General features: G+C 46.4%; 7 non-coding genes across 7 annotated transcripts; 5 read left to right on the forward strand and 2 right to left on the reverse strand.

Moving 5' to 3' along the window:
- Window positions 1–409: 409 nt before the first annotated feature.
- On the forward strand, window positions 410–482 carry trnav-aac. The gene has a single exon. It is a non-coding gene; the product is annotated as a tRNA-Val (tRNA).
- Window positions 483–2,113: 1,631 nt separating this feature from the next.
- On the forward strand, window positions 2,114–2,186 carry trnav-uac. Its single transcript has one exon. It is a non-coding gene; the product is annotated as a tRNA-Val (tRNA).
- Window positions 2,187–4,422: 2,236 nt separating this feature from the next.
- On the forward strand, window positions 4,423–4,495 carry trnav-uac. Its single transcript has one exon. It is a non-coding gene; the product is annotated as a tRNA-Val (tRNA).
- A 94-nt stretch (window positions 4,496–4,589) lies between these two features.
- Window positions 4,590–4,662, forward strand: trnar-acg. The gene has a single exon. It is a non-coding gene; the product is annotated as a tRNA-Arg (tRNA).
- A 329-nt stretch (window positions 4,663–4,991) lies between these two features.
- Window positions 4,992–5,064, forward strand: trnav-aac. The gene has a single exon. It is a non-coding gene; the product is annotated as a tRNA-Val (tRNA).
- Window positions 5,065–10,065: 5,001 nt separating this feature from the next.
- Window positions 10,066–10,137, reverse strand: trnat-cgu. The gene has a single exon. It is a non-coding gene; the product is annotated as a tRNA-Thr (tRNA).
- A 1,545-nt stretch (window positions 10,138–11,682) lies between these two features.
- Window positions 11,683–11,756, reverse strand: trnan-auu. Its single transcript has one exon. It is a non-coding gene; the product is annotated as a tRNA-Asn (tRNA).
- Window positions 11,757–14,177: the final 2,421 nt, after the last annotated feature.

The raw sequence follows: 14,177 nt of genomic DNA on the forward strand, positions 1-14,177 counted from the left end.
GTGGGCCAGTGGCGCAATGGATAACGCGTCTGAGTACGAATCCGGAGATTCCAGGTTCGACTCCTGGCCGGCTCGCAGTTCCTAGTTTTGGCGTCCCCTTTAGTTCAGTGGGTTGGACAGCTGGTTCCCGATGCAGAGCAAAGTGAGCAGGGCATCATCAATTCTCGTTTCAGCTGTGGTTACTTATGAAAGCCCTGCCCTCTCAATTTAACTTCAAGCAAAACATAACTTATCTCCAGTTCAGCAAAGTTCAATATCTGATCCTTTGATAAGTTGAGACATCAGTACTGTATTAAAGAAACGGCTTCTTCCAATAAGTTACATGGCCTCTCAGCGGAACCGTTGGAAGCTGCAACAGTACATTGAGGTTCAACATTGCACAGGGCCACTGATTGGTGTATTTCCAGCGGTTTCTGTAGTGTAGTGGTTATCACATTCGCCTAACACGCGAAAGGTCCCCGGTTCGAAACCGGGCAGAAACATCGCGTGCTTCTGCATTTTGTGTGACGAATGTTTGCACTAAATACGTTTCTTCCTCAATCTTGCACGTTCGAGGAACATGAGATTTGGTCTCGCATGAGATATTAAAATTCCTGCAACAAAGTCAGAAATACTGAATTTTCAAGACGCCGAGGGAAGAAAAGCCTTCCTATTTTGCCACGATTCGGATATTCAGCAGTTTGTTCATCCACCACAGAATCTATCGGATGCAGACGAACATATTAATCACCATTTCAAACATGTCTAAATGTACGATAAAAGCAACTTACTGCGTATGCGTCAATGGGGAACAAAAACAGAAAACACAGGACAGTCTCAGCAGGTCTGACAGCCTCTGTGGAGAGAGATTGCAAGTATCGTATCGAGTCTGGGTGACTCTTTGTCGAAGCCGGACAACTGGATCTTTGGTTAGGTTTAGATTGGCGGTGCGTGGGGGGAGAGCGACAGACGGCCAGCGATGGGTGGAGAATAACAAGAATGTGTTGTGCTGAAAGAAAAAGGGAATGTAAATGTTTCTAATCAGTGTTAAGAACGGTGCTGATAGAGGCGATTAGAACATTAGAATGTGTTAATGGCAGAGGCCAATGAGGAACAAGGGGCGGATTTCCCAAGACGGATGCGATTGGCTAGGGGAATGGGAGGGGGAGACAATGGGAGAGGAAGACATATCAATGGAAGCAATGAAAATAGGTTGATGGAAATAAACATGTGGTGAAGTGGGAAGAGTGATTTCACGGTGCGAAGTTGTTGACCGTACTTTAAAATCCGCAAGGCTGTACCGTGCCTATTCGGAGGATGGGGTGCTGCTCCTCGGCGTTGTGCTGAGCTACATGGGAACATAGCAGCAGGCCATGATCGGACATGTGGACATGAGAGCAGGACAGTGAGTTCAAATAGCAAGCGACAGGAGAGTCTACCACCAGCTTGTCGATGGAGCGAAGGTGTTTTGCAAAGCGGTCACCCAGTCGGCATTTAATCTCTCCAATGCAGAGTAGATGGCATTGGGATCAGCAAATGCAGTGGGCCAGATTGACGGATGTCTGAAAGTAATGTGTACTCAAAAGGACAGACACAAACGATACTGTAACTGACTTAGAGGAAATGCCAGAGACTTAACTGAACCAGCTTTGCGAAAGAAAAAACGGTCTTCCTGATGGAGAAACAGGAAAAGCCAGTGTGGGAATCAAGGCTCAAAGTTGATTTGCAATTACCCCTCCTTTCTTATACATGTACGGTATTTAGGCTGCAGCATGTTACACACCAAAACACAAAGAGTTCAAATATAAGAAACATATAATTGTCAATTCTAAAACTCAACTCAAGCATTGAATAACGAAACAAATATTGTGCAAAGTCGGTTGCTTTTTTCTGTAGGATTTCAGAATGCTGCATTAATAATAGAAGAGAGCATTTCGCCGTTAGAGATTTGCTGAACAAATGCTTCAGCTCAATATAGGTTCTTCTACTGGCTTGTAAGTTTAGACATCTGTTTTAAAGAAATAGACGTGTTCTTGTAAGAAGTGACATGGCCTCTCAGCCGAACCATGCGAAGCTGCAACAAGGCAGTTGAGTTGAATGTGACACAGGTCCGTTGGAGTCTTGGCTGCCAGCTGTTTCTGTAGTGTAGTGGTTATCACATTCGCTTTACACGCGAACGGTCCCCGGTTCGAAACAGGGCAGAAACATCTGGTGTTTCCAGTTTAGTCTGTTACCTCAATCTCGTAACTGGTCTTCATCATCGAGGAAGAGCAAAAGCTGATAACTGCTGTGGGCCAGTTGCGCAATGGATAACGCGTCTGACTACGAATCACGAGATTCCAGGTTCGACTGCTGGCTGGCAGTTCCTCGTTTTGGCGTCCCCTTTAGTTCAGTGGGTTGGACAGCTAGTTCTTGATGCAGAACAAAGTGAGCAGGGCATCATCAATTCTCGTTTCAGCTGTGCTTACTTATGAAACCCCTGCCCTCTCAATTTAACTTCAAGCAAAACATAACTAATCTCCAGTTCAGCAAAGTTCAATATCTGATCCTTTGAAAAGTTGAGACATCAGTTTTAAAGAAACGGCTTCTTTCAATAAGTTACATGGCCTCTCACCGGACCCGTTAGAAGCTGCAACAGTACATTGAGGTTCAACATTGCACACGGCCACTGATTGTGATGCTCCCAGCAGTTTCTGTAGTGTTTATCACATTCGCCTAACACGCGAAAGGTCCCCGGTTCGAAACCGGACAGAAACATTTTGCTTCTCATTTTGTGTGACGAATGTTTGCACAAAATACCTTTCTTCCTCAATCTCGCTTGTTCGAGGAACATGAGATTTGGTCTCTCATGAGATATTAAAATTCCTGCAACAAAGTCAGAAATACGGCATATTCAAGACGCCAGGGGAAGAAAAGCCTTCCCTATTTTGCCACGATTCGGATATCAGCAGTTTGTTCATCCACCACAGAATCTTTTGGGTTTACAGATGCAGATGAACATATTTAATCACCATTTCAAACATGTCTAAATGTACGATAAAAGCAACTTACTGCTTATGCGTCAATGTGAAAGAAAAACAGAAAACACAGGACAGTCTCATCAGGTCTGACAGCCTCTGTGGAGAGAGATGGCAAGTGTCGTTTCGAGTCTGGGTGACTCTTTGTCGAAGCTGGACAACTGGATCTTTGGTCAGGTGTAGACTGGCGGAGTGTGTGGGGGAAGTGGAGGGAGGGTGGGTGGGGGGAGAGGGGAGCGTGAAGCATTGGGCCTCGACAGACGGCCAGCCATGGGTGGAGAATAACAAAAATGTGTTGGGTCGAAAGAAAAAGGGAATATAAATGTTTCTAATCAGTGTTAAGAACTGTGCTGACAGAGGCGATTAGAAGATTAGAATGTGTTAATGGCAGATGAAAATGAGGAACAAGGGGCGGATTTCCCAAGAGGGATGCGATTGGCTAGGGGAATGGGGAGGGGGAGACAATGGGAGAGGAAGACATATCAATGGAAGCAATGAAAATAAGTTGATGGAAATAAACATGCGGTGAAGTGGGAAGAGTGATTTCACGGTGCGAAGTTGTTGAGCCTACTGTAAAATCCGCAAGGCTGTACCGTGCCTATTCGGAGGATGGGGTGCTCTTCCTCGGCGTTGTGCTGAGCTACATGGGAACATTGCAGCAGGCCAAGTTCGGACATGTGGACATGAGAGCAGGACAGTGAGTTCAAATAGCAAGCGACAGGAGAGTCTGCCACCAGTTTGTCGATGGAGCGAAGGTGTTTTGCAAAGTGGTCACCCAGTCAGCATTTAGTCTCTCCAATGCAGAGAAGATGGCATTGGGATCAGCAAATGCAACATGCCAGATTGAAGGATGTCTTATAGTAATGTGTACTCAAAAGGACAGACACAAACGATACTGTAACTGACTTAGAGGAAATGCCAGAGACTTAACTGAACCAGCTTTGGGAAAGAAAAAACGGTTTTCCTGATGGAGAAACAGGAAAAGCCAGTGTGTGAATCCAGGCTCAATGTTGATTTCGAATTACCCCTCCTTTCTTATACATGAACGGTATTTAGGCTGCAGCATGTTACACACCAAAGCACAAAGAGGTCAAATATAAGAAACACATAATTGTCAATTCTTAAACTCAACTCAAGCATTGAATAAGGAAACAAATATTGTGTAAAGTCGGTTGCTTTTTTCTGTAGGATTTCAGAATGCTGCATTAATAATAGAAGAGAGCATTTCGCCGTTAGAGATTTGCTGAACAAATTCTTCAGTTCAGTATAGGTTCTTCTACTGGCTTGTAAGTTTAGACATCTGTTTTAAAGAAATAGACGTGTTCTCTGAAGAAGTGACATGGCCTCTCAGCCGAACCATGCGAAGCTGCAACAAGGCAGTTGAGTTGAGGGTGACACAGGTCCGTTGGAACCTGCGATCCCAGCTGTTTCTGTAGTGTAGTGGTTATCACATTCGCTTTACACGCGAATAGTCCCCGGTTCGAAACCGGGCAGAAACATCTGGTGCTTCCAGTTTAGTCTATCGCTAAATATTACCTCAATCTCGTAACTGGTCTTTATCATCGAGGAATAGCTGAAGTTTACAACTGCTGTGAGCCGGTGGCGCAATGGATGACGCGTCTGACTACGAATCAGGAGATTCCAGGTTCGACTCCTGGCTGGCTCGCAGTTCCTAGTTTTGGCGTCTCCTTTAGTACAGTGGGTTGGACAGCTGTTTCCCGATGCAGAGCGAAGTGAGCAGGGCATCATCAATTCTCGTTTCAGCTGTGGTTACTTATGAAAGCCCTGCCCTCTCAATTTAACTTCAAGCAAAACATAACTTATCTCCAGTTCAGCAAAGTTCAATTTCTGATCCTTTGATAAGTTGAGACATCAGTTTTAAAGAAACGGCTCCTTCTAATAAGTTACATGGCCTCTCAGCGGAACCGTTAGAAGCTGCAACAGTACATTGAGGTTCAACATTGCACAGGGCCACTGATTGCGATGCTCCCAGCGGTTTCTGTGTTGTAGTGGTTATCACATTCGCCAAACACGCGAAAGGTCCCCGGTTCAAAACCGGGCAGAAACATCGCGTGATTCTCGTTTTGTGTGACGAATATTTGCACAAAATACCTTTCTTCCTCAATCACGCACGTTCGAGGAACATGATATTTGGTCTCTCATGAGATATTAAAATTCCTGCAACAAAGTCAGAAATACGGAATATTCAAGACGCCAGGGGAGGAAAAGCCTTCCCTATTTTGCCACGATCGGATATTAGCAGTTTGTTCATCCACCACAGAATCTTTTTGGTTTACAGATGCAGATGAACACATTTAATCACCATTTCAGACATGTCTAAATGTAGGATAAAAGCAACTTACTGCGGATGCGTCAATGGAAAAAAAAACAGAAAACACAGGACAGTCTCAGCAGGTCTGACAGCCTCTGTGGAGAGAGATGGCAAGTGTCGTTTCGAGTCTGGGTGACTCTTTGTCGAAGCTGGACAACTGGATCTTTGGTCAGGTGTAGACTGGCGGAGTGTGTGGGGGAAGTGGAGGGTGGGTGGGTGAGTGGGGGGAGAGGGGAGCGTGAAGCATTGGGCCTCGACAGACGGCCAGCCATGGGTGGAGAATAACAAAAATGTGTTGGGTCGAAAGAAAAAGGGAATATAAATGTTTCTAATCAGTGTTAAGAACTGTGCTGACAGGCGATTAGAAGATTAGAATGTGTTAATGGCAGATGAAAATGAGGAACAAGGGGCGGATTGCCCAAGAGGGATGCGATTGGCTAGGGGAATGGGGAGGGCGGGACAATGGGAGAGGAAGACCAAGACCAATGGAAGCAATGAAATTAAGTTGATGAAAATAAACATGTGGTGAAGTGGGAAGAGTGATTTTACGGTGCGAAGTTGTAGTCAATAAATAGGAGTCTGATGTAGGAGTCCTTGTTTTCGAGATGCTCTCGGGATGAGTGTCGGACCAGGGAAATGGCATCTGATGTGCACTGGTTTCGACGGTATGCGAATTGAAGTGGGTCAAGGCATCCCGGGAGTATGGAGGTGATGCACTTCATGATCATCCTCTCGAAGCACTTCATTATAACTGACGTCAGGGCCACCGGGCGGTAGTCATTGAGGCACGTTGCCTGGTTCTTCTTTGGTACCGGTATGATGGTGGTCTTCTTGAAGCAGGTGGGGACCTCGGAGTGGAGTAGGGATAGGTTAAAGATGTCTGTGAATACCTCTGCCAGCTGGTATGCACAGGCTCTGAGTGCACGACCAGGGATCCTGTCCCAGCCCATCGCCTTCCGTGGGTTCACTTTCAGGAAGGCCGATCTGACTTCGGAAACTTGATGGTGGGTATGGGTGAATTATGGGCTGCTGGGGCACTCGACCGCGGATTGCTGGTTACCTGCTCAAACCGAGCACAGAATGCATTTAGTTCATCGGGGAGGGGTGCGCTGCTGCCAGAGATACTACTCGGTTTCGCTTTGTAGCCCGTTATGTTGTTTAGTCCTTGCCACAACCGCCGAGAGTCTGTCTGTGACTGTAGCATCTGCGGAGAAAGCGGAAAATACTGGAACAACTCAGGGAGTCAGGCGGCATTTGTCGAAAGGACAATAAAGCTCGGCTTTCACCATCATCTTTCATTAAAACCGGGACAGGTTAGAAATATAGGGCGTCTTAACCAAGTGAAATCCCGGAGGCAGCAAACAGAACAACAGGAAAGGGCTCTAATAGGGGACAAGTCAAGAGAGATTAAATGAGAAGAGGCCATTGGTTCCTGCCCACAAGGGGAGGTTCGCATCAAATCAGAGAATGATTACACCACAGATTGAGTCCATTCCGCCCGCCGTGTCTGTGCCAGCTCTCTGTCAGATCAATGGAAGCAACAAATGTCTGTTGAGCTTCTTTGGAACAATTCAAAGTCCGAGGTCCGGGAGGTCAGCGTTTAGATCCAGTTCTCCAGTCAGTTCAATTCTCCACTTGGGCTCTGTGGATTAGAAGGGCGTTGGTCTAGGGGTATGATTCTCACTTTGGGTGTCTCGCTGTCGGAATTTGCGAGAGGTCCAGCAGGCCGTATCCTTCAATGGTGCGGCGATCCCAATACTGCAGCCGGCTCACGGTACTTGTTATCACAACATTATCACATCTTGCTTTATTGCAGCAGAGAAATGCATTCCTCTGATTACCAGTGACACGCCAGTGAAAGACAAGGCCAGTAAAATTGGGCAGCCAATACCTGGACATAAATATGTACGCAGAAATCCTGGAAGTTTGTCACTCGCGAAATTATTATAGCGCCAGGAATGTTATAGCACCCAGAATCACAGATGCACAGAACCAAGCAATTCAGATGAGGCCTTCCGGTCAATCGAGTCTGCACCAACATGTGAAAAATACAGGACTAACTACAGGACCTCATTTGTCAGCACGTGTTCCATAGCCTTGAATGTGAAGACGTGCCATGTGTTCAGCCAGGTACTATTTAATGGATGTGAAGCACACTGCCTCTACCACCCTCCCACCTAGTTTACTCCAAACAGTCACCATCCTCTGGCTAAATAAGATTTTCCTCAAATTCACCATAACCTCCTGCCCCTCACCTTGAACTTGTGTCCCCCCGTAACTGACCCTTCAACTAAGGGGAACAACTGCTCCCTATCCACCCTGCCATGCCCCTCATAATCTTGTACACCCAAAACTATGCAACGTCTCTTCATAACATAAATGGGCGCAGTATGTCCCTGATCTGCGTGGGAATCGAACAGAAGACATGTCGTGTCAACAGAAATTTCAGGTATTTTCGATCGAAAAATTGATTTCTATTAAAGTCTAAACCTGGCACCATGTGCTTCCCATGTCCCAACTGATAGTAATTCTCATGTTGCTCGGCGGTTATTATACATTAAGGGTACATTGTCATAATAATAATCTTCACTAGTGTCATAAGTAGGCATACATTAACACTGCAATGAAGTTACTGTGAAAATTCCCGAGTCACCACACTCCGACCCCTGTTCAGGTACACAGAGGGAGAATTCAGAATGTCCAATTCACCTAACAGCACGTCTTTTCGGGACTTGTGGGAGGAAACCGGAGCACCCGGAGGAAACCCACGCAGACACGGGGAGGACGTGCAGACTCCGCACGGATAGAGAACCATGCCGGGACTCGAACGCGGGTCCTAGGAGCATGAGGCAGCAGTGCAACCCACTGAACCACAGTGCCGCCCATTAAGTACCTTGTACATTTTGTACCGCAGCACGTATTGATCCATTCTGCTTTGCGTTAAAAGAACAGGTAACGAGGAGTCTTTGTCCTTGGACTTTCTGCAAGAGCAGGCCATGATTTTCGTCCATCTCCTCAGTTGAGTGCCACCCTCTGCCGGTAGGTAGATATTCTGGTTTTAAAGTTACAATACAATTTGCGGTATGATAGACCATAATAAGACCATAAGACTATTAGACATAGGAGCAGAATTAGGTCACTTGGCCCATCGAGTCCGCTCTGCCATTCAATCATGGCTGATATTTTCAACCATAGCTCTCAAGATTTCCCAAACTATTCCTCTCTTGATCGACACAAGGACAGAGACATGTCCGGTAAATAGACATGATTGCTTGCCTGAGCATGGGATCAATTCCTTCTCGGAAAGGAACCTCAGTGATGCTGTAAACACTCACTCAGGGTTGTGTACGGGGCTTTAGGTTTTCTCGAACGCTGTTTCTCAGTGCGCAGTAATAGACCGCCCCATCCTCCACATCGAATGCGCTTATACTGAGGTAACCGTTCTGTTTAGATTTGTCAGCAAACGCCAGATATCGTCCTGAACCCACATCTTTCTTCATTGCTGAGTTGTTGGTGATAATCCATCTCGGTGGCTGTGCCGGTTTCTCCTGATATCATTGCATTTTGTTCATGTTGGGGCCTTTATATTGGCAATTTAATTTAATTGAAGCCCCTTCTGAGACTGTTATTGTCACTGGTGACTGAGATACTGGATTGAACATTGCCGGCCTGCGAAAGTGAAGGACTGAAATGAACAGATTGTTGTTCCTTTATAAAGTTAGAGTTTGTTCAATTAAGAGGTGCTTTTTAGCGTGGCCACTCCACTTAGCCTGTACATCTAGGTTGTGGGAGTGAGAATGTTCAAACACCACACGGACAGTGATCTGGGACCGGGATCGAACCCGTGTCCTCAGTGCAATGAGGCAGCAGTGCCAACCATTGCGCCACCGTGCCACCCTGAGTTTAAACAGAGTTGATACAAATTTGCTTGTATCTGCGGCATTTTCTGGGACCTCTGATGCAGGCACTTCATAGACATTCCCGATCGTTAATTATACTCTAGCCTATGTGTATTAATATGCTAATCTGGTTTAATTACCACTATAACTATTTACTGTGCCAAAGCGCCGCCAGTATTATCACAACCATGTCTGACTGAATCTCTCGCAGTGAACTGGACTGGACTGAGTCAGGGATTGTGTAGGAGAGAGGGAACTTAGTGCAGTGCAGGGAGAGGGTCTATTGTGACATCACTCGCCTCCCATCCTATCGGCTTGGCCGACACCATCAGGTGAGTTTCTGACGCCCGTGCTTGTATTTGGCGCCCTCTGCTGCCGGATTCGGTTTACTCCGTGTTAGAATTCGGCTGTTCAGTCGATTCAGTGTTGACTGCAATGCATATCAGGGCGGGAAACCTAGACAGAAATCTAAATTCCAACTGTTTGTACACTATCTTTGTCACTATAGGTGTTTCTAATCAAAAAATGATGCTTAATCATCCCTGGAGTTCTCGGTTCACACCACGGATGCGACGAAGTCGAAAGAATGCCAAGACTTTGGTGGACATGCGGAGGTTAGAACTCAGAATAATAGCAGGGCTCAACAGACGAGCTTTCTTTATTTTGGTTCTGACGAAAAAGGGGAACGTTGCTTTTTTCAGAGACCAGATTGCCTGGAATTGTTTTCATTAGCTGAAGGTCAAATGTCCTATAAAGAAGATTGGTGAATGATATTTCATACAGCAAGCGTTTGTGAGACAATGAAACGTGACAGAGAACTTTGAATGGATCAGCACCGAGGCACGGGCGGGATTCGAACCCGCGATTTTTGGTTTACGAAACCAACGCCTTTCCTCTTGGCCACCGCACCTTATGCAAGAAAGTGACGTTTATTGCACTGTGAGTTATTATCATTTGGAGTCTGGCGCAACAATTGATGAGAGAAGAAGAATCAATAGAACATTTCAAAAAGTATTGTCAGAACTTGAGAACGGAAAACCCCGCGGGATTTAAATGCAGGTTGAAAAGGGCAATAGAAAAAGTTCTTTCAAATAGGCGCAGGTAGCGTCAGTTCAATCTGCCCCCACCCCTCCGACACTATATTGTTCTCAGTGAGTTGAGCAGGTGCAGGATGGTCACGGGCTGCTGGGTGCTCAGCTGTCGCTATTTCCGCCCCATCACTTGTGACTGCAGCTGATAACCGCCGCACAATTTTCAGCTTTGAGTCTGCGGTGCCCCGGTCACAGCTTCCATTTGATGGCCTCGCTCCAACACCATTGGGATATTCTAGACATTGCTGCCGCGGCTCGATTCCTGTCATTGGTTGGATCAGCAATGCAGTGGGACCTCAATCTGGATTGCTGCTCTGACAGATAATTGCCTGCGCTAAAGAGCGATTGATTCAGGAACGATCGCGGGGAACTGCCTCGTCACCCTCTTCGTTATGATCTCGCTACTCAGTATTTCCTTCCCTGCCGATCTGACTTCGGAAACTGTGATGGTGGGTATGGGTGAATTAAGGGCTGCTGAGGCACTCGACAGCGGATTGTTGGTTACCTGCTCAAACCGAGCATAGAATGCATTAAGTTCATCGGGAAGGGATGCGCTGCTGCCAGTGATACAGTAAGAAGTCTTACAACACCAGGTTAAAGTCCAACAGGTTTGTTTCAAACACGAGCTTTCGGAGCGCAGCTCCTTCTTCAGGTGAATCACAAAACAGAATCATTTAACCTGGTGTTGTAAGACTTCTTACTGTGCTCACCCCATTCCAACGCCGGCATCTCCACACCATGGCCAGAGATACTGCTCGACCCGGTCCGGTTATGTAGATCTTTGGGCTTTTTTTCTGAGGGATTCTTCTCCAGAGACCGCTGAGATAGGCCCATTGAAGATTTTAAGACAGATGTGGTTGGATTCTCAACTGAAAAGGTAATCAAAGGTTATCCGGGGAAGGTGAAATGTGAATCTGAGGTCATGTTCGAATCTGTCACGAACTTATTGAATGTTGAAGAAGGCTCAAGCGGATGAATAGCCAACTCCTGCTCAACATTCGTCTGTTGGCAGGTCCGTGAGGAGGCGTCACAATCCCCTGAGTTATCGAGGGACACACAACATCGTTGAGCGATTCCCCAGCTCAGCGCCATGAAGGATATTGCAGCGATAGAGGCAACTCCATGCCGCAGCCGGTGCACGGTACGTGTTATCAGAACAGGAAAATCGCTTATTGTCACGAGTCGGCTTCAAATGAAATTACTCTGAAAATTCCCTAGTCGTCACATTCCGGCGCCTGTTCGGGGAGGCTGTTACGGGAATCGAACCGTACTGCTGGCCTGCTTGGTCTGCTTTCAAAGCCAGCGATTTAGCCCTGTCCTAAACAGCCCCTAAAAACATATCATCCAGGAGTGGAACAACAATGCGCCTCTGGGTGGGATCGAACCACCAACCTTTCGGTTAATAGCCGAACGCGCTAACCGATTGCACCACGGAGGATCGCAACTCTGTGCATTTCAACAGTGACGGCCAATCCTCTGATTGCCAGGGACCGAATGAGAATGCTGGTAATATTGGTCCCCTGAGGCAGGGCTGAAAATATCTGGAAGGACCGTACACATGGTCCCGCGGGCATGGACATTTGTGAGACGTGGAATCATCACAGGCGCGTGGATTTTACAGAACTCACTTGGACAGCACCACACTTCCGTTAAAACACGTCCCTTATCCGGGAACCTCCATAACAGAAAGCAGGAAGTGTCAACATAGATTTGATGTATTTTCGATCAGAAAGTCGATGTTCCGCTGAAGACTACTGGGGGCTCAGACTCGTTGGCATAAGGTCGACTTAAGTTAGCGGCCCTGGAAGATTTTATTATCCCCACATCTGAGAACTTTCATTACTGCTGCTCGGAAGTGGATATTCCAAGTTTAAATTTACTGTGCATCGCGACATGCTGATTAAACTCACGAATCCGAAACGGCTCCTCTATTGACCCACACAAGGACAGAGAAGGCAATGCAATTGTGGAGAAATAGACCTGAGTATTTTTCTGAATCTAGATCAAACCATCCTCCGGTACAAGGGCAGGAACGCAAATTTGCTGGAATTGAAAATACTCTCTGAGGCTTTCGTACGTGGTTGTAGCTGCTTTGTGACACTGTGCTCATTGCACAGTAATAGACCGCCCCGTCCTCCACACTGAGCGCGTTTATATTGATATCGTCCTGAGATCGCCTCTTTCTTCATCGTCAATATGTTAATGATGCCCAATCTCGGCGGCTGTGCCGGCTTTTGCTGATACCAGAGCATGTGGTACATCGTCCGGTCTGTATATTCGCAATCTAACTGCACTGAACCCCCTTCTGATTTCTAACCTGTCCCGGTTTTTATGAAAGGTGTCGGTGAAAGACGAACTTTGTTGTCCTGTCGACAAATGCCGCCTGACTGCCTGAGATGTTGCAGTACTTTTGGCGTTCTCCGCAGATGTTAGATTGATTTTCGATGGCAATGACAGTATGCTTTGACTCTTTTCGCGGGGCTCGTTGGTCTAGGGGTATGATTCTCGCTTTGGGTGTGTTTCTGTTGGAATTTTTGAGAGGTCCTGGGTTCAAATGCCGGACGAGCCCTTCGATGAGGTTTCCCGTTGGTCAAGCCGCATGTTTTCTTCATTTCTTTGCGGCGGAAACGGCGGGATTCATTCACATTGGGTTTGCTTTGAGAAGCTGAGCTTGAACTGCATGGAACCAATACGTTCCCGAGAAGCTTGTCTACGTGTGGGCATTCACATTTCTATTGACTAATTCTGGTGGACTCAGACAGCTCTTTGTCCCTTTCATTTTATCAGTTCAACAACTTCAGACTGTGAACTCTCACTTCCCCCTCCACCACATGTTTTCTCCATCAACTTATCATCCCTTCCATTGATATGTTTTATCCTCAGCATTGCCCACCTCTCCCCAGCCCATACCATCCTACTTCAGCAATCTGATCCCTGTTTGTAATTGTTCTCTGACGCACTGATTACCTTTGTTCTGCCATTAACACATTCTGACCGCTTTATGCGCCATCAGCACCTTTCATAGCCTTGATTAGCCTCATTTACATTCCCTTTTTCTTTCTGTCCGAGACATTTTCGTCATTTCCCACCTATTGCTAGCCCTCTATCGAGGCCCAATACAGCACTCCACCAGCCCCACCCCCACCCACAATCGTCTGAATCTCCAGTTCCAATTCTCCAGCTTTGACAAAGAGTCCACTTTTTTTTTTAAATTTAGATTACCCAATTATTGTTTCTATTAAGGGGGCAATTTAACGTGGCCAATCCACCTACTCTACACATTTTTGGGTTGTGGGGGCGGAACCCACGCAGACACGGGGAGAATGTACAAACTCCACACGGACAGTGACCCAGAGCCGGGATCGAACCTGGGACCTCAGCGCCGGACAAAGAGTCCACTTGACTGGAAACGACAGCTGCCATTTCGCTCCGCAGACAGCGTGTAGGTTCGTTATTTACAGAGGTCTCTGGATAGTATATCCTTATTTAGTGTGGTCCCTGGCCAGTATATCATTATTTCCAGTGGTCCCTGGTAAAATGTCATTCTTTTCACTGGCCCCTGTATAGTACATCATTATTTACAACGGTCCCAGCGTGTAATTTCATTATTTACAGTTGTCCCTGGGTAGTATATCATTATTTACAGTGGTCCCTGTGTTGTATATCATTAGTTACAGTGGTCCCTGGGTAGTGTATCATTATTTACAGTGGTCCCTGACTACTATTCTATTATTTCAGTGGTCCCTGGGCAGTATATCATTATTTACAGTGGTCCCTGGGTAGGATATCATTATTTACAGTGTCCCTGGTTACTATTCTATTATTTAAGTGGCCCCTGGGCAGTATATAATTATTTACT

Source organism: Scyliorhinus canicula, unplaced genomic scaffold, assembly GCF_902713615.1.
Source record: "Scyliorhinus canicula unplaced genomic scaffold, sScyCan1.1, whole genome shotgun sequence".
Classification (NCBI taxonomy): Eukaryota; Metazoa; Chordata; class Chondrichthyes; order Carcharhiniformes; family Scyliorhinidae; genus Scyliorhinus; species Scyliorhinus canicula.